The 21,929-nt window shown below is 23.9% G+C and overlaps 1 protein-coding gene across 1 annotated transcript in view; it reads left to right on the forward strand.

The window, feature by feature from the left end:
* Positions 1 to 8,979: 8,979 nt before the first annotated feature.
* LOC129610150 (acid sphingomyelinase-like phosphodiesterase 3b) overlaps positions 8,980 to 21,929 on the forward strand; it is a gene marked incomplete at its 3' end in the record, with an annotated part of 307,142 nt that continues 294,192 nt past the window's right edge. The window contains exon 1 of the mRNA XM_055522556.1: positions 8,980 to 10,536. The remainder of the gene's footprint in view (positions 10,537 to 21,929) is intronic.

Genomic DNA, 21,929 nt, shown 5'->3' on the forward strand with positions numbered 1-21,929 from the left:
TTATAACCAGCTGTGCCAATATGTGGGAAATTTCTCATTTTTCGGGAAATGCAGTCACCTTGCGGAACCAAAACGGTAAATTTTCCGGAAATGCAATTAATTTATCAAATTTTTTATGCAACAGAGAGAATTTTTTACTATAAAAGCAATTAAAATCTGAAAAAATATTATTATAATAAAGACATGCGATAGCAGTTGTCAAATTACTTTGATTAATTTTGTAGTTGTGCTTAACAATGCTAATAAAGTTTTGATAATGACGTCGATACATAAAAATTTACGTAAACAATGCTTTCTACAGTTTAACATAGTGCCATCTATTTGAAAATGAAATTGTATAAAATATGATTTTTAAAGTAAGTAGTTTACTTTCAAAACACAAAAGTAATTTTTTTTTTTGCTCTAAATCTAACGTTCCTTTAGACATTTTTGACGTTTTTTGAGTACATTTTCTATGAGACAAGAAAATCTTTTTGAATTTAGTACTAAGTTTAAGCATCATAATTGCTAATAATTATTATTGATAAAGAATTTCTTTTAAAATCGTTTGAATGTCATTTCAGGTTTGTGTGACAGGTACAAATTTAATAATGTTTTCATTTAATATGTGAATATTAGTTATGAATTTTTGAAAAATTTTTTTGTTTAACTTTACTTTTTTCGCAAAGAAGAAGAATTTTTGTTCTACTATATTAGGTTGTAAGAAATTAGGGCTCAAATCAGGAAATTTTAGGCGTTTTTTCGGGAAATTTGACGATTTTCGATTGGCAGCACTGCCCATTGGCTTTGTTTTAATTTCTTTTCGTTCTAAAAGAATGATTTGTACAGATTGAGAGTAAATTTTCAAAAATAAAAATTTAATATTTTAAAGCATAGCATATACAGGGTGATTCAGAAAGTTATACAACAACACATACCATTAGTTAGAAGATCGAAAATGGGTAAAACTTTTCTTTCAAACTGGGTGCCAAATTTCAAGTATTTCCGAGTTCCAGGGATTTTAACAAATTTTCACAAAATTTTTACTTATCCAAGTTTTTTGGATTATAACTTCCATTCTCAAAAAGGTACTCTCTAAACCAAATTCGACTAGAATGCGGTGTTAAATCCTAGTTAAGCTTTTTTTATTAGGAATTTTATTTACGATAGCTAGTATTTCACTTGTTGTACCTAGATTGCGAAAAAAAAGAGTACGAAATAACTGAAAATCTAGTTAAATTTTTTTAATCCATTCATAATACCTGAGATTCTAGTTGAAAAGCTGGAAATCCAGGTAATTTAGTTTCACCAGAATTCAACTAGAATTTAGTTTTACTAGAATTCAACTAGAACTCCAGTAGAACTTTTAATATAAAAATATACAAATTGTTGAATTCTAGTTGTCTTCTCTTTTAGTTCTCTCTAAGTTCTCAAAAAGAGAGAATTTTTTGTTACAGTTACAGAAAACATTTCGCGTTTTCTTTTTCTAATAAAATTTCTGATAATTGATCAGTCGTAATAACATTATCATTTGATTTAAGTTGGATTTTTTGTGAAAAAAATTCTTTTGTTGTGAAAAAAAAATTATTCTAGTGTATTAATAAAAAAATATTATAAATAGTGTTATAAATAATAAATTTTAGAAAAAAAATATGTAATGGATGCCATTATCAATTATTTCAATTTTTTATAAGAAATGGAGTAAATAAAGAATCTAAAACTTTATTCAAACGTAAGTCAGTTAATCTTCTATTTATTTTCCAATTTTCTAAAGAAAGCAACATTTTATTGCCACTTTTTATAGTTTTATTGAAAGTTGTGAAATAAACTAAATATTAAAACAACAACAATTAACACTAAGCAGCTAGGTTTCAAGTCTTGGTTATTAGATTTTCATCTGTTGCAAATATTTTTCTAGTTAGTTTAGCTGTTTACCTAGTTAATTCAACGAGAAAAACTTTTTTCATAACCGTTAATCTAGTAGCACACAATGGGAGCGAATTTTAAAGAAAAAGAATTAATGTAAGTTCACACCAAATTTTCATGATAAAATTTTAACAAGTTTTTTCCATTTTATATTTTGATACAGATTTGAAAACTTGAACCTAAATGAATAAATAAAAAAAAGATTTTTGAAGTTACGGACAGAACTCGGGATCAAAGAATGCAGTTTATGGTCTTGAAAACAACGTCAGATTTATATCCTCATTTTGCATCTTTATAAATAAATAAATAATATAGAAATAAAATTTTTGAGTATTAAATAATATTTTAAAATAGTAGAAATTTTTTCTAAAAATCAGTTTTTTTTCAGGAACTGCTTTCCAGCTGTAATGACCACATTTCAAAGTAAAACTACTAGGCATGCCTAAATAAAATCGAGTTGTACTAGCTAACTACATCTAGCAGTCTTGCACTCGAATCCCAGTTGCAAGAGCTGTAAATTCTAGTTGAACCGCGCTAGATTCTAGTTATGCCACAATATTTCAACTAGTTGTAACGATAAATTTCTAGTACTCAAATCTAGTTTTTTCTAGTTTGACGAACTGGTTTTTTCAAGTTGTTTTGACTAGAATAAACATCTACGGCAATAGTTATTCTAGTAAAAAATTCTCCTAGTAATAATACCTAGACTATCTAGTAAAGCTAACTAGGATATGACTAGAAACTCTAGTAAAGAAATTTTACTAGAATCTAGTTACGTTTTTCTAACTAGATTGACAACTAGAGTCCTAGTGACTCCAATCTAGTGACTCAATCTAGTTATGACTACCCGTTTTCTAGTCGATTTTGGTTTAGAGAGTAAGAACTCCAAACAATTAACAGTTTCAGAAACATCTACTATCGAGCTTAAAATAGACATGCTGGTTATAATTCTTATTTTGTGAATCTTCGGAATACCAAGCATAAGAACTTTAGCGAAAATCAAATTTTTCCTTTGTTTTAGTTTTTCAGTTTTTTCTAACTAGATAATTTGGTAAGAAATTTTTCTTATCTAAAAAAAAAAATATTTTAAAAGATTTTTTAAAGTTTTAATTAATTATTTAATTAAAGAGTTTTAGCTTTAATTTAAGTCCCCAAACATGAAAAAAGTTTTTATGGTCCAGAAGATATAGTACACAAATCACAAACATTGTGAGCCACAAATTCAATTAAAATCAAACCAGGTGTTAATAAAACTAAAATTAAATTCAATTTAATATTCCTTTATCAAAAAATTTGGAAAAATACGAATTCCTCATCTAAAAAATTTACAAATTTCTCAAAACAAGCACTAAACTGTTCTATGAAATTCACCTAAATCGGAAAAAATTTATGTTTTTATTCTTGCAAATCTGTTTCCATTCAATCACATGTTTTAAATTGATTGATTTAGTTGCATTAACCGTATACCAAGTTCAGCTTTTGTATAGAAATATGTTTGAAATTTATTAATCCCGTCAAATTATTTATTTGTTATTTACTAGCTTCATAATGTTATCCATATCATACCATTTACTATTTGTCATACTCCATTTTGTTAAAAAAAAATTAAATTTTCCTATTAAAAAAATTTTTTTTCTATTAAAATAAATGTCAAAATTTACATGGCATACCTTTAAAAATTCGCTTCAGCTGAATAATATTAATAACTTCAGATGCCAAATGGTGTCTAGATTTCGAAAATAATTTTTTAAAATTTTTAAATTGCACCCAATGTGAGAAAAATGCATTTAAAAATTTCAAACCATATAGGTACCATTTCTTATAAAAATTGGCAAAAATAAAAAACCTATCAATATTTTTTTTTACCAAGAAAATTTTCGAAAAAAATTTTTTCGATTACTAGATTTTTTTTTTTAAATACAAAATTCTAGTTTTTTTTTTCAAAAATTTGAAATTTTTTAAAATCAATTTTTCTTCTTCAAATTAAAAGATTTTATAAAATTTTATTTCAATTTTGTTATTATTTGTAACAACAAAAAATTTAGGTTTTTTATTATATTATAACGGCTCTTAAAAGTGTCAGAGTGACTTTTGTAATCGAAATTCACTTGAATGTTTTTTCGAGTGACTCTTGTCATCGAAAATAACGATAATTACAGCGCAATCAAATCAATAAAAATAAAAAATAGTGAAAAATGGGGCCTTTAATAATAAATCTTGACATAGAAATGATTTTTGTGGTAAATTTTCTGTACCATAAAAATTTTTTTAATGTTTGAGGACTTAAATATAAAGCTTAAGCAGCTGGGGAAAATATTCTACGAAAAAAGTTCAAGGTTTTAAAAAATTTCTTACGAAATTATCTAGTAAGAAAAAAATGAAAAAATAAAACAGGGGAAAAATATGATTTTCGCTAAAGTTCGAATGCTTGGAATTCCGAAGGTACATAAAATACAGAATCAAGCAGCATGTCTATTTGAAGCTTGAGTTTCTATCTTTTTCAGAATGGACGTTATAATACAAAAAACTTGGATAAGTAAAAATTTTGTGAAAATTCTTTAAAATCCCTGGAACTCGGAAACCCTTGAGATTTGGCATCCAGTTCGGAACAAAAGTTTTAACCAATTTCGATCTCCTAACCAATGGTATATGTTGTTGTATAATTTTAAAATCACCCTGTATATAATATATAAAATAATCTATTTTATTACGACTTAAAATTGAAATATCCTAAAAATACAAAATTAATATTACCCAATTCCTTTGAATTTATGAAAAATAGTCCCTGTATTTAAAAGGATTAAATTCTTATCACTTTATTGTTCATTATTTTAACTCTGTAAAAAATTCTTATACTATAATGGAGAAAAATCTTAAATTAAAAATTATGCAAGTAATAATTGTGAATAAAGATTTTCAATCTAAGATATTTTATATTAATATTTGCAAAAATAATATAATAGAATATATAATTAAAATGCGAACTTAGGAAAACTTACTGCTTTAAAATGAATATTCGTGGGAAAAAATATTAAAATAAAGATTCTCCTATATGGTAAAATTTTAAGGACTATTCTAATAGTATATACAAATAAAAGATTTCTAAAATTTTGAAAATAATTAACAAAAATATTAATTGTAATAATAATAATATGTATAATACTTTGTAAAGTAAAAGACAATTAATAAAATCATAATTTAAAATAAATTTTCTGACAAGAGTTGTGTTATAAGTAAGAATTAAATTTTATTATCTACATATTTCTATTATTGTAAAATTAACAAATCATTATGATTTTTCAGGATTATTTTAAAAATCCCTTAATAACTTAATAATATTAAAATATATGTGTAGATATGTATATGCATAAAATACAATTAGTTTTAATTTTTTAAAAGTAATCAGATTTTTAATAAAACCAGAGATTATAAAAAATAATTCTAATGAATTTTTATCTTAAATAAATAAGTTGTATACATACAAATTGTATATAAGAGAAATTTTTACAATATAAGAAAGAAAATATTTTTCTTAAAAATCTTTTGTTCTATAAATTTCAAATATTCTTAAAATATTCTTATAAAATTTGAAGCCCTTTTGAAGCAATTCGGTATCCCTGGAATATTACTTGTAATAGTGATCACTTACGAACTCTAATTAATATAATAATAACTCTTTATAATCCATTATGATTTTTATTTTCTATGATTTGAACAGTTCTTGTGTTCTTTATTAATTAGAGAAGAATAATATTTTAAATTCAACATTGTCTCATCTCTTTAAAAAAAATTTCATTTAAATTTAATTTCGTTCTTAAACCATGTAAAACTTATAAAAAAATTTATTTTTGCAATGTCAATTAATAAAAAAATATTTGTTATTCTGTGAGAACAAAAAATTTTATCCCACCCCTATAAATATAAAAATAAATTCAATTTCTTGATTAAATGCACCCCTTTTATTTTGTTTTCCAGTTTAACTGCTCACCCTAATATTGTTAAAAGTGCATAAATCTTGGAATTTTTTATATTTAAAATTTTTCGATACTTTAAACTGAAGTGTACAGATCTTGAATTCTAAGTAGATTAATATTTTTTCAATTTAAATTTCTTATCACTTGAAGAGCTCCACAATAAATTTGTTTAAAAAATAAAGAAATAAATTCATATAGTCAAGAGCTACATAATTCCCCCGATATCAATAAATGAATTTTAATATTGAAAAGAAAAACTTTGTAGTTTGGGATGCTGAAAGATGAAAGTTAAAGTATTCAGTCAAACTATATTAAAAACAATATTTTATATGTAGTTGTTTTATGTAATAGCTTTGAGTCAGAGTTTCTAGATAATTTTTGAAAAAACGCAGCAATTAGCTTTCGATTTATTGATTTTAATTGAGTTCAATTCACATTGAATTTGGATGACAAGTATACAGTTTTACATAATAATTCTATAAAAATTTAAAAATTTAAAAGGTATTGTGTGTATTTATTCTATTAAAAATTTGGGTATTGTAATAAATAAAGTTAACAAAACCATATTTCTTCGAATCTAGAAGGACCTACTAAAAGAAAGTTCGAATATCTAGTTGCTTATTATTTAAATTTTCATGAAAGTGTGATTTTATTAGTTCATATACATATTTAAATTTCTTTATTAATTGATAATGGTTCATCAGTCTATTATCTTAACTTAAACTATAGCATCCAGGACAATATCGTTTGTTTGAAGCCTATATAGGAAAAACTTAATTTGAACATTTTAGGAATTTTCACCTCACGTTCCCGCCGGCGGCCTAATTTGTAGTTCTCGCCATCTGACGGCGCTGTAAATCCTAGTTTGTTTCATCGGACGGCGCTGCGCTGTTGTGACTTTCTCTCAATGAGAGATATGCGATTACGTTCAGAACAAAGTCACTGATGAAACCTGATAACGAGAACTTATAGTTATTGTGCTCTTTATTGTGAGATTTTTATGAAAGTAATATATAAGTTATTACAAAATTTTATTTTTATGATTTGCTATTTTTATTACAACCAATTAGAATATCAACTATGGGTACAGAAATGAATGATTCATCAGATGAATCTTCAGACATTTTTTATAGAAGGAAATGGAGCCAACCTATCATTTACACTTCAGATGAAGATACATTAGAACTACAAGCTAATCCTGTTGATTTTTCATGCAATGATAGTAATTTACATCATCAATTATTAATAAATTATTAGAAGATGAAGAAATTCCGCAAACACAAATAATCACGAAAAAGAAACATGTTATGGAAAAATTTGTTGGCCTAGCAGTAAACACCCGCAAACGTTGTAGGGAGTGTTATAAAAATTTATCTCAGGAAAAGGGTTCTTCTATAGCTGCAAAAAAAGCTAAAAGAGTGACATTTTGTAGTGCTTGTGAAGACAAACCACCTTTGTGCTTACCTTGCTTCAATAAGACTCATGAAAATAAATAATTTTTTTTAATGTAATGAACTACACTAACTAATAAATAGTTTTAACTAAGATCATTTGCAAACTTTTTTTTCTTTTTATTAGCAAAAAATAGATATAAAATTGATTTCTTTCATTGTACCATTAATGGTACATGCCGCCCGATGGGACAATTGTGTATGTACCATAAATGGTACAAGCCGACCTATGGGACAGCCCTCAATGTACCATTTATGGTACAAGCCGGCGGGAACGTGTTAATTACTAAAAGTTCATGTACAATTTCAAAAATAAAAATTACTAAAAATTAAAATTCAAATTCATTTTTCCCATGTGTAAGCACTCCATTTACTTTAAACTTAAATTTTAATATCCAAAGATAATTTTTTCCCCGTTTTAATTTCCTTGTTAATTTAAGCAACAACTTGAAAACTATAAAATTGAGAAACTATAAAATTTAAAAGGCAAGTATGTGATTAACGAGTATTAAACTTTAAAATATGCCATAAACGAAGTAAATATTAGATTGTACTGAACTTATTCACAAAATAACATGTATACCAACATACAAACTTCGTATAACAAATGAAATTTCCAAAATATTTAGTAAAATTTCTAAAAATAGAGTAAAATTAAACCCAAACAAATATTCTTTAATATAACGGATGTGTTGTCAAACAAACTTGTATGGTATTTATCCTTATAAATTTCAAAAATTTTTTTGCTTAAATACTCATTAATTATTGTAGAATAATATTGTATACTTCGCTACAAACAAAATACCTTTAATTCTTCTCTATTTTTGAAATATTTGTATTAGCAGTAGTCAATCAGTTCAAATGAATCTAGCAACGTGCAGTATAAAAATAAATTTAATTGCAAAATGAGCAGAGAGGAAGAAAAAATATTGAGAAAGATAGTAGGTAAGGTATACGTTTTTATAAAATTATTAAACTCAGAATGAATTCAAAAAGTTCATTACAGTAATAACATTTTATGCAAAAGGAAAAGTGAAATTTGTTATTATTTTTAGATGGAGAGAAACCCCATGAATAAAAGTGAAATTTTGTTTTGTAAAATTATTCTGATATATTAATTTTTATTAAATTGTCCTTTCTATTTTCTCTTTTCCTATCAAATTTCTCTTTTTCTGATTTCATTCATTTCCATTTTCTCATTTTCTCTCTCTCTCTCTCTCTGATATAAATAACGTTTCTTTATCATAAATTCCATTTCCAGTATTCTTACGTAAATTACAATTCCATTCTCAATATAGCAGCTTTTACTAAAAAATTCATAATTCATTCCTGAAAATGAACATTTTTTTTGTGTTCATCTTGAATTCTGAAAAAATTTTCTCTATAACAATAATATGTTGTAATGGAAATGGAAAAGCTTTTTATGTTTTTTTCTCTCTATTTTCACTATTCAAATTATTCTCTTTTATTTTTTTTGTTATTGCTATTTCAAAATAATTTTCCGACTATATGAAAATTTTTAAAATAAAAAAAGAAAAATTGAAAAAACAAGAAAAAAAATTTTTTTTTTTTTGCGTATATCCTTCTCACTAAGGAATAAAATACATTGGTCAAGATAAAATTTTAGTTCAGTTTTTCGCGATAAAATGAAGCGCTCGGTTCGTGATTTTTTCGTCGCTCGTTATTCGTTTATTTCAGAAAAAAATTGTTAGTAAAAATAAAGAATAAAAAATAATAGGAAAAATTGTAAAATTAGAGGAAAATGCAAAATGAAAACAAATAAAAATTTTTTTAATGAAATTTTCAAATAAATAAAGAAGTGAAAAAAATATTTTTAATTTTTTATAAGACAAAAAAACTCAAAAGTAATTATTTTTCATTTACCACACTTCATTTATAAATGGGTGCCAACAAATGGGAAAAAATTTAAATTAATTATTAAAATTTTTAGAAAAATAATTAAGTTTTGTGTATATAACAGAAATAATGTAAAAACGAAAACAATTTCAGTTCTTAGTTATTAAAAAATTTTTCATTTTTAAAAATAAATTCTTTTCCTATTAAATTAGTTTCTAAAAATTTATAATATTTATTTTTAACTTAAAAAAGTGCTTATTATTTTAAATTCCTCTTAAATTTTTAAACTCTGCTACAGAATTAATAATGTTATAAACATGAAATTTTTAAAAATTTCTCTATGAAAATAAAAGGTAAATAATGTATGTACATACTTTTATATTATATAAATAAAATTCTGTTTAATATGAAATTTTAAAAATACCCAATTCTAATAGAAAAATAAAATTAAAAATTTCTTTAAAATTAATGAAAAGATTTAGACACACAACATTTATTTATGTACCCAGCTATTTAATTTAATGGTTTAGCAAAAAAATAAGGTAATGAGGAGCGCAAGTAAATAGGACAATTATACCAAAGAAATAAGAGCATTTCCTCAAACATTCTTTAAAAAACACACACACAAACTATGTACATACAAAATACATATATATACAAGTAATAAAATAGCATGCATGTGTATAATATACAGAAATAAAAAAATTATAATTAAAAGGTGTAAAACTGGAAAAAAAAGAGTTAAATTAGCAAAAAATAAAATCAGCAAAGATAATTAATAAAGATAAAGTAAAAATAATACGCGAATAATAAAAAATTACTTTTTAAGGTGACAGTGTTAAATTTTCATTAAAAAAGAATGAAAATTAAATAATGAAAAAAAAATATAAAAATTTTCCAGAGGAAGAAAAAAAACCAGTTGTAATTCAAAAACAAAAAAAAAAATCTGAAAGTTAAGGCGAATAAATGGAAAGAAGTGGACAAAATAAAGTATAATTTAAGGATTAAGGCAATACAAAAAAATTGTTAATAAATAACATAAGAGAAGAAGAAAATTTTAAAAATAAGGATTGTAGAAATTTAGTTAATTTATGGTATGATACGAATTTTCTTTCCCCAACAACAACTACTAAAATAAAAATGAAAATTTTTAATCAAGATTTAAGTGTACTAAAAAAATATAACAATTATAACAACATTGTATAACCAAAAAAACAAAAAAAAAAAAGAGAAATAAAACCATTTAGTAGCAACAATTTTTTTGTTAACGGGTTAAAAATAACGAGTAACAAAAATGTAGTAACCTCAAAACCGCTCCGTTCCACACAATACCAACGAAAAAAAAAAGTGTAAAATATTTTAATTTATGCATTTTTGATTTTGTTTCATACTTTAATATTCTTTTTTTTTTAATAAAGTTTTTATTTTTCGAATATTTAATTTCGTATATACATAATAATATATAAGTACCTATAAGTATGCAATCGTAAAGAAAATTTATAAAATTTCAAAAGAAAAAAAATTAAAAAGTCCTTAAAAAGTGTTTAAAATTCAAAAGTAAAGGAGAAAGAGGAAGAAAAGAAAATTTAAAGGAAAGAATAATTTTTAATGACACAATAATGTCCTTTTCAATTTCTTTTTTCCTTCGTCTTTCTCAAAATATGAAACAAGAAAAAGAAAAAATTAATTAACAAAATAATATTTTCTTGATGTGATTTTAAAATTAAAAATAATAATTATTAAAAATTAAATTCACTAATATTAATGAATTATAAAATTCTCTTCTGTTACTCTTCATTACATTTTTATAACAGAATACATCTGTAATATGAAAAACATGGTAAATTTTATTCTTTTATATACACTTATAATGTTATACGTTATAATATACTTAAGTTGTATTTCCAAATATTTTATTTTAATAATGATTATGAAAGATAATTTGAAAACAATTTTATTATATTCTATGTACCCATATGTTGTTTATTCGAAATTTATTGCTTCTAATTTTACCTACTTAGTATAACTAAAACGAGTTCGAATTATAATTTGAAGTACAGTTCTTACATTATCGTTCTGAATACGAGAATATACGGGTATAATTTCAAATTTAATTTAAATTTAAAAATATTATTGTTGTATTAGAATTCTATTGTGTATAATAATAATTTGTTATGCAAAAAAAATCCATTATAGGTCAAAAAATTATTTATATAAAAAAACAATATATACTAGGTTAAAAAGGATAAAGTAAATATTATTTAAATTGTTTATTTTTATATATGAGTAATCATGTTAAAAAATATTTTGTTATACCTTTGTAAGGGTTCATGTTCTATTATTGAATAAAATTATAATAATAATTATTTCAACTTTAATTTTTTATAATTTTATTTTATGTTGGTACAAGCACATATATGGATATATTAATTTGTTAGTACTATAATATAATAATAATATTAGGTCTTTGCAGTTTAGTATAGTAGGTATTTAGGCTACAGTTAACATTGTAATAATTTTGCTGCTAGGATATTTGTTATAATATTCTGTTGCTATATGTGTTATACATGCTTTTTGTTGTTGATTAAATAAAATAATATTGATTAATATTATTGAAAATACGGTGAAAAGATCAAAATATATTCAATAGGATGGTCATTTAGTTCAAAGGTTAATTTTTCAATGAGTGTTGTTCATTTATATTAAGTTAATTAATTAGTTATTAAAGTAAAAAAAATGTAATTTGTTGGCGAATGTATTAAAATAAATGGAAGATTTTAATATTTCCTGATAATAAATTTACATACGCAAGTATATTTGAAAATTCAACTTGTATAACTTAAATTTTAAATCTTTGTCCGAACCACTTTCATTTTTTAACTTATTAAAAAGGAATTTTTTCTTATTAGTATAGATTATTAGGTTTATATTTGACATTACTGCATTAGACTCTTTGTGAAGTTTTTTAATTGATTGATTCCAAAAAAGTAAAAAATTCTTGGTGCAATTGGGCCGTTTTTTTAGCCTTTATGCAATATTAACCCGTAAAATAACCTTTAAGTCCGAAAAACAGTCTCTTATCCGATTGCAGTTAAATTTTGTGTATCGTTTACCTACAGGTGATAAGAAGTTTAATTCTAAAGTCTTGTAGTTCTTCGACTATTTTTATGAGAAATTGGAACTCACACAAGTGTATTTATGGTGTACGATTTAAAAATTTATGCTGACTTCTTTGACAAAATAATTTTGTATGTTTTATTTTCGAGCATTTAAAATTGGTTCTAAAAATTTGTCGAGTTCAACTTATATATTGAAATAGTTATCAATTCTTTCATTCCTAAGCTCTTCAATATGAAAGTTGGCTTTCATAAAATCTACAATATATTTTTCAGCAGTATATATAAAACAATTACTTTAGCTGTAGTAGGAGATCATAATAATGTGGGAAGTAAGTAAGGAAATCCAAAAGTCAAAATATTGTGCAAAACGAATTTTGTGTAGAATGATGAGTGAAACTTTTCTTATAAGAAGCTCAATTTATATAAAATTGGTATTATTCCTTATAAATTTATAATGATATTATAGTATTTTGTTCCTTTTATTAAAATTAAAAAATTTTATCATAAAACTCTATATGTAATAAAAAAATTAAGAAATTAAAATTTATACAAAATGTGGCAAAAAAATTATGAGCCCACAATATGCAAAATTTTAAATATTTTTTTAAATTTATTGATTGGGTCACTTCATTTAAAGTGTATACCAAATATAAATTTAGAGTTCGCCAACAAAATTCTCACACAATTTTGCATACATACATACAACTAAATTCATGTCAATGAATCGAAACACACTTACACGCACCATATAATATTAAAATTTCCTTTAAAATGAAAACGTTTAATAATAAATTTTTATATTTCGGATGCTCCTATACATAGAAATGCTTACACATGGTATATAAATTTTAAAAATAATATCATTTTTCTCTTTGTTTTATAAATGGTATAGGCAATTTGTTACTATTATACTGGGAATTAATTAAAAAATTAAGATTAATTTGTTTGCTTTTATATATTTTTTCCATATAATGTACATAATAATATGTATGCACATATATGTATATATACATATATATATATATATAGGTTCATAGGTTTTGTAAATTAAGCCTATAGCTATCTAGTCTTTCGAATATTATTCATTTTGTCCTCATAACATTGTTTTTATTTTTTGCCATCAGAAAAATATTTGTTTATATGTTTATATTAAGGTTAAACAACTTGTGGGAGGTTTTTACAAGGTTAATAAGTATGTAAACATAAAACATGACATATTATTATTGGATGGCGAACATTCCTTCAAAAAATGAATCACAATTTGCGCTCTAACATTTTGCAGGAAGTTTAGAGTTTCTGAAAACAGAATAGTTTTGAAATATTTACCTAATAAACCTATTGACCTAAGTGATAAACAGAATATTAAAATATGCTTTTCTCATTAACAATTGAACAAGAGCAATTATATTAAATATGTTGTAAATTAAATGTTGGTTGTTCCAATTACAATGAGTACAAAGGAGATACAACTGGGTCTGATTGGTGAACACGCTAGAAGTGTAGTGCATCTAGCTAAGGATCTCTGCAGGAGTTGTTGTGACGGGGAAGATGAGGGAATGGGGGCTCATTTTCTGTACTCATCCGTTGCTTTGGCACGGAGAAAATGAAGGTTCCTTGGGTGGGATTTCTTTTTGCTAGTTACGGACCTGGCGAATGTAAATGCCAGGGATGTAAACCAGTTTATAAAACATTCGGTCTGGTTCACGTGAGGGTGGGGATATGGAGATCTAGCGGTATCACAACGGGCCTATATAGCCTAAGTGTATTCTAAAATAGCCGCGTCAACCTAAACCTAAACCTAAAGTACAATGCAATAAACTTATTTTACAAATTTATTTTTGATAGCAAATTTTTGTGTTATTTACTGGATGTGCTTAAAAAGAATAAGAAAACAGAAATTATTAAGCATCTACCAAGGAAATAAATAATTTAATTGTAATCAAAATTTAAAACAAAATAAATTTTTTAATTTTAAAATTTAATTTTAAATTTTATTCAGATAAACAGCAAAACTGTACTTGAGTAGTTCAGTAAAAGAAAGTGAACATTTTGTGTTCTATGAAATTCTGCTCTGCATTAAAGAAAAAACTTTCTATTTTTTCTAAAAAAGGAAATTTTTACTCTTTCTTAAAAATATTATTGAGTTTTTTTATATTTGCTTCAGAAAATTCTCATTTAATTGTAAAAACAATAATTAGATTTCAAAAGATTTTGCATTTTTAGTTAAACTTTCTGTTCTGAAGGCAATGTTATTGATATGTTCTTGTTGTCAATTAAAATTTGAAAGAAAAAAATTATCAAAACTATGAAAACTTTATTTCTATTTTTAATAACTTAGAAAAGTAAGTTTTCATTCAAGGATAGAAAGCAAAAAAAAATTTTTTTTTAGTAAAATATTTAATATAAGAGTTTTGCAATTTTTATTATACATACAATAAATAATTATTAATAATATTTAAGTAATATTCAGCTCTCACTTTCTTTGAAAGATTTTTAGTCTTCTTAAATCCTGGAAATGACTCCATATAAGTGAAATTTTTCCTGGCATTAGCTCTATTAATTTAACAACAAAATAAAATCCAACTGAGAGGTGAATGTAAAGGTTGTAAAAATAATTTTTATTTACTCAAATTTTCTAAAGGATTCTTACTCTTCTGTGTGCCAGCTGACTGAACTGGGTTCAAAATGTGAGCACGTTCTTAACACATTATGAGCGGGTCGGGTACTAGTACCCGCTTTTGTGGATTGTCACATATAAACGGCAATTATAGGCAATATTGATGTAGAAACTTATTCTAGACATTTTTTTATTCTCATATTATTTTCAAAAACATGTTATTTTTTGAGTAATAGGGCCCTCAAACTTTTTATGTATCCGGATGTATACATTGTATATTCACCAGCTACGCAACATTGTTGCCATTATAGTTCACATAAAATAACGGTATTTAAAATTTTTATTGTTAAATTTTATTGAAAAATTCTGTTTCAAATAGTTTGAACGGAAAACACAACAAAGTTATTTTATATTACACACTTTATTTTATTATACACACTTTAGTCGAAAAATTTTGAAATTTAGTTTTTGTGACATTAAGTCATAATTTTATACCCTACAACTCAACTTTAATGTCCACTTGTTCAAAATTAAAAGAAATAGAAGCATCTTTGAACTAATGAACATTATTGTATAAAAAACACGGAAATTCATTTCCTAAATTAATAGTATTATTTTTTTTATAAACCCTGTGTTAAAACTTAATATAAAAATAAAAATTTTTTAGAATCATACACAAAAGAGTTAAAGCGAGAAAAAAGATAATTAACCATGTCAAATCTATGATAAGCGTACAAATTTTTTATCCTAATGGAAGAACAAATATGCCATAGCTTACTATGGAACAGACTATAAAGTTGACGTATTAATGTACTCGTATTAATTTAATTTATTCCAAAATTTTGTATTGTTATTTCAAGAGTTTCTAAGATATGACCAAACAAGTATTGAATCAAGAAATTTCAATAAATCATTTGTGATCTTAGTTCAATTAGTTTTTTAGTTATTGCTGGGACGGACGCGCGAACAGACGAACGGACGGACGGAAAGACGGACAGACATAGTTAAATCGACTCAGAATTCGACACTGATCAAAAAATATACTTATGTCTATATCTCATAAGTTCGTACCGGGTATAATGAAACGCCGTATTTTACAGGAATGAGAAATTGCTGTCTGATAAATCTTTATCAGATCCTTTGAAGAACATACTGGCGATTTTTATTTATTAAAATTAAAAAAAAATTTTTAAATATTATTTTCCATATAAACTTGTTCTCTTGAAAAATCAATATTGAAGCAATATAGCTCACTGAGAAGGCATAATTTCATACACAATGATTTTTTTTTTTCAAATAAAGTTTCCAATCAAGTTATATTTCTCTATAGGAATCGCTAGGGTAGCCATACAATATCATAATAATTTTCGATATTATTGATTTTTGACAATAAATTTTTTGTTAGTTGCCTTCTATTGCATATCTGTGATAATAAGAAGCTATCAAATTAAAATTTAACACTTACCCACATAAATAATTGTGAAACTACTAAAAAAAAATTTGAAAGAAAATTTAAAATAATTGTGAAAAAAGAAGAAAAATATTGAAACTATACAAAATATAAGAAAAACCAGGAAATTACAAAGAAATCATAAAAAGTCAATACAGTGGTAATAATTCCTACACCAAAAAAAAAAAAGTTTTAAAAATTTAAATTTACAAAGTTAAGAAGAAAATTTTTATAGAAATGGAAAATAATTTTTTTTCTCACAATTTTCATTCCTTTGTACGATTAGAGTTTTATGAACTAAGAAAAGCGAATATTTTTTTTTTCATTTTTTGTTTTTGTTATAAAATCTAAAATAATCTTAAAAGTTTTCATAGCTATTGTGTTAATATTGATTTTTTCGTTTCAATTGAGCGATTTTGATTGAAAAAGTTAGATGAGAATTTTTACTCTATCTGTTTTACTTACTTACTTACTTACTTATGTATTTGAGTTTTCTTAAACTTATTAAAATATTCAGTGTTATAATAACTTTCTAATTTAAATTCTCGCTTATAAGAGAAAAAATATGTATAGTAAAATGGTATAATAATTTTAGTAATAACAACGATAACGCTGAAAACCATTCGTTAGACAAAAAAATTAACATTGTTATAATTTTGTGCGGTCAACTTTGAAAATGTTTTAAAATATTGAGAGTATTGATGTGTGTAGAAATTTTATGGTATAATAGTTTGTGTATACAATGAGCTTTCAATTTATAAATAATGTGAAATATTTGTACTTTAGTACAAATATTTCACATTATTTATAGTAAATTCTGTGTATGTGAGTAGCCCAAATTTCAACAGAGATTAACTGAGCGGCTCAGAAACAAAGTGGTCTAGCCCTCACTCCAAATTTTATGTTTTTTGTTAGAAATCTATATATCAGTTCCGAAATTTAATTTTTTCAGTACAAAAGTGGCCTAACCCACACTTTTTGAAAGCTGTGGTTAAAAAAATTACACCTTCATAAAGATTAACGAAAACTAAAACTCTTGCTCTTTTCCTTAGGAAAAAAATCATAACATGAAAGATTTTATGAGTATTTTAAGAATAATAAAATATTGAATCTCATTTATTTCAGTAAAAAATTTTACTGAACGGTTACGCAGTTTTACTCGTGAGGCTCTCAATGTTAGTATAAAGTTTAGATTTTAGACAAATTAATTGTGATTTTTTTTATAAAATAATCTTATCTTGTATATTTCAGTATTGTATAACTTTTAAATTTCCTCTAACACATTTCCTTTTAGCGCTGTCTCTAAAATCATGATGCAGGGAAAATTTATTCATAGAATAAAATTGGACATTTTGTTAGATACTTTGATTGTTAAAAATGTACAATTTAAACTTGTCGTATAGCAGTCTTTCATTTGCATTTCGTTAGTATTGTATGTCATTATTAGAATATTTTTCTTTTATTTAAAATTATTCGGATATTTTTTTCTTTTGTATAAAATTTCGTTTTTTTATACATTCGTATTGGCTTTTTTTCGCCCCTTTTTCTCTGGTAAAAAATATAGTACCTTTGATGGCTCTCCTACTTCAATGAAAATTAGCACTTTTGACATTTATACATTTTAGAGATAAGGCACATATTTTCATAATATTTGCAAATTACTTTTCCACAAATAATATTAATAACAATCGAAATTTCCAAAATTTTCAATAAATTTCACATGCTCTCCAATTTTTTATAAGTTCTCTCTATATTTGACACATACAATTATGTTTCAAAAATATGTGAAGTTTATATTTCATCATTATTTACATAATATTAAAGAAAAATAAAATGTATATAGAAAACGGCTATTTTGGAATTACAAGTTTATGTTAAAAACTGTCTATTTAATAACTTTCGGCATGATAACCAAAATGTATACACTTAAAATACCGTGGTGTTATTATGAAAATTTTCTATTCACTTATTACAAATTATTCAAATGAGTATTTTATAATTACACAATAAAACACTCCAAAAATGCATATTCCTGCGCTATTATAGTAGCTACTATATAGAAGAAATTATCTGACCATTGGTGCCGTGGTTATGGCACCGGTCCTTTAACCGAAGGGTCTCGGGTTCAAACCCCGGTCAGGTCACTATAAAAATTATATTCAATATTATTATAACTTAATATACAATACTAATAAATATTATTCAAGTAATTTTCAAATATTCGTAATATTCGATATTAAAAAAAAAAACTAAGAAAAATAAACAGTAAATATTAATAACTTCAAATAATTAATATAAATAAAAAACTACGGCAGGCTAGTCACCTACCTAGTTAATCTCTATGACGCTATGAAACTAGTGCATGAGAAATCATGCACTAGCCCTATGCTCCTTCTAGGAGTGAATAAGGAAAAAAAAAAATATAGAAGAAATTAGAGTTTTATAAACTATTTACCATATTACGTTTTAGTTTCTTGGGAAATTTTCAAGCGAATCATTAATGATGTCTTTTTTTATTTCTATTTCTTATGAAATATTATAAAATTTCCATTTATTTTATTTTAATTTTCAATTAATTTCAGTTCAAAATAAGATTAACATTAAACTACTCCCCAATACTAATTTTATTTATGAGAATATATTAAAAAATCTATATTTCTCAAGAAACACAAAATAGAAATTTCCTAAAATTTTTATCTACAGTCGTAATTTTATAACACTCCATAACAAAATAAAATTTATGGGGTTGAATATAAAAAAATTAAGCAATTCAATTCCATTTAAACGATTATTTATTGTTTTAGTTTAAAAGATTTTGTATTTTTTTTTTGTTTCGTTTTAAAATTGTAAAGGAATTTGAAAAATTTAAACTATATTAAACAAGGGTATAAGAAATTAAAGATAACAACTTTATATCTTTTTAATTCTTAATAAAAATAAAATACTTTAAGAGTATATAGATAAATATTTGAGAGCAAAAAGTCATTAGCTAGATCCTTAATGCTTGATTACCAAGAATTTACTTTTGCAAAATAAAAAATCAAATAACTACAAGACTCTCCTGAAAATATGCAAAATTATGGAAGATTATTTAAAAAAAAATATTTTATTGTTTAAAATTGCCTACAGAAATAAAAATATTTTATATAACAGTATAGTATATTTTATTTAAAATTAAGTCTATTAAAAAATTTTAAATATCCTGTATAAGAAATCGGAATCCGAATTTATATAACAATTTAATTTTAATACAATGATGTGTGTGTGTTTGAGTGTATGTTATAGTTTTTTTATGACAAATTATTTTGTTAACCTATTTCAAATTGTTTAATATTTTTAAGAAATTAATTGTCCTTAAAATATCCTTTTCTTTTTTATTATTTTTTTTTTCACTTTAATTATTATTGTTTTTACTGTTATATTTATTTTAATTTCAATAAATTTTTATCTAAATTAGCTTTTTAAATTTTATATTATAAAAAACATATACACATGTACATTTATATAATATTATTATATTAAGAATCTGGAAACTTCTGTTTTGTAGGCGTTTTTGTGTTTTTATTAATTTTTCATTTAGGATCCTTACAGGAAATATTATTGTGAAATTGAGATCTAGAATAGGGTGAGAAGAACGTAGAAAATAGAACAAATTTGTTTTTTTATTTTTCTAAAACTGACAATAACCCAAAAATAAAATATTTTATTAAATGATTAGAATAAATACAGAAAAAAATTTTTTTTTCTATATTTTCCTATATAAAGTTTAGGTTATTTAAATAAAATGTTCACAAACTTTTTGTGTAAATATAAAAAAGGACTTGCTTTTCGGTATTATTTTTTTTTTATTTTGTTATGCTCCTCAATGCAAATATAAAGTTTTCTTTTTTCTAATTTTTAAATATAATTTTGTTTTTTTTTTTAGGTTAGTTCTATTTCGAATAGGAGACGGAACCGAGAAGATTTAGATTCCAAAAGAGGTGGGAAATAGGAAAGAAAGTTTCGGTGTTAGAAAGAGAGAAAAAAATCAAAAATTAAACAAAATTTTCTAAAATTTTATTTTTTTTTTTTTGGGGAAAAGTTTCAAGGATTCATTTTAATTTATTTATTTTGTCAGGGGAACATTGGATTTTTTTGTGCTGTGTGATAGAGGGGGGCAGTATAGCAATATTTTTTTTGTATAATTAAGGAATTTACATATTATAAAAAGATATTTTTTTTTCAAAATTATTGAGAGGAAAAGATACATAAATGGAATTTTAATATAAAAATTTAAATTATTAAATGATTATGATTATTTTTACATTATAATTATTGTGTTATACACAAAATTATAATACTCGCACATTACATAGGCGAATTTTTGATGCAAATATAATATTTCATCCTGTATGTTTTTTACTAAGGTAGTTTGGATGATTTTTTGTGACAATTTTTTATAAAACTACTTACCTAAATGATTTTCATATTTATTTAGACTTTATTAAGTTTAAGAGAAAACGAAACAATTAATTAAAATTGCAATATAATTTTAAATCATGTCGCCCTTAGTTATTTTTACAAATTGAAATCTGACCTCAAAGCATGGAAGTTTTCTAGTATGTGTAAATAATGAAAATTTTTAATCTAAGACGGTGTTACAGCTACTATTGCAATTAGATATAGCTGTATTAGCTGTAATATTGGTGTTAAGAAGTAAGTTAGATTAGAAGTTACTAACATGTTTACAAAAAAAAGAAAGTTTGATTAGATATTATGCATAAAGTGAAATTGAAAAGTAAAACCTTTCCGATGTAAGTTACATTTTACAAGTCGCTATTTTTAACAATTTTTTCTTTACAGCCTTAATGTTGCTCATTTAGTCTTATAATATCGTTAATTCATTATATAGCCTGCATTGATTATATAATTTTAATCTGCGGTAAAAAATTAAATAAAATTATTAATATTGCACTCATTTGCACAAAATTTCAACAATGAAATTAATTTAATTGTAATTGCATTCTATTAAAATTCACAAAATTTCATCGAAAATAATAGGAGATCCAATTTAGAATTGTTATACCCATATTTATTAAAAACGATTATTTTATTTTTCAATTAAATTGTAACTATGGTAGCACCTAAAAATATTCTTCATTGGATAACTGATTAAATATCTTAAATAAAATCTTTATACTTTATTTTGTAATTGCAAAAATCTTAAAATAATAATTTCATAAGTACAAACAACTAATATTTCGAATTAAAAATAATTATGCAAATCAAAGAATTAAAATATGATATTAATGGTTTATTAAAAATATTTGTAATATTAAAATTCATTTTGAGATTCATTATAAGCATTTCTTGGAATCAAGTAGACTTGAGTCTTTATATTTCACTCGAATCATATTTAAAAAAAAAAATGAAATCTAAATTTTCAAAGAGATATTTTTGAATACGTGTATCAAATTACCATACATGCTCCGTTCAAAATTGAAATAATATAAAATAATTAAAAAAAAATATTAATTTCGGCACTGAAAATAAATTTAATTGGAATTTTCAATTTTC

This window comes from Condylostylus longicornis, unplaced genomic scaffold (assembly GCF_029603195.1).
Source record: "Condylostylus longicornis isolate FDR11 unplaced genomic scaffold, ASM2960319v2 ptg000044l, whole genome shotgun sequence".
Classification (NCBI taxonomy): Eukaryota; Metazoa; Arthropoda; class Insecta; order Diptera; family Dolichopodidae; genus Condylostylus; species Condylostylus longicornis.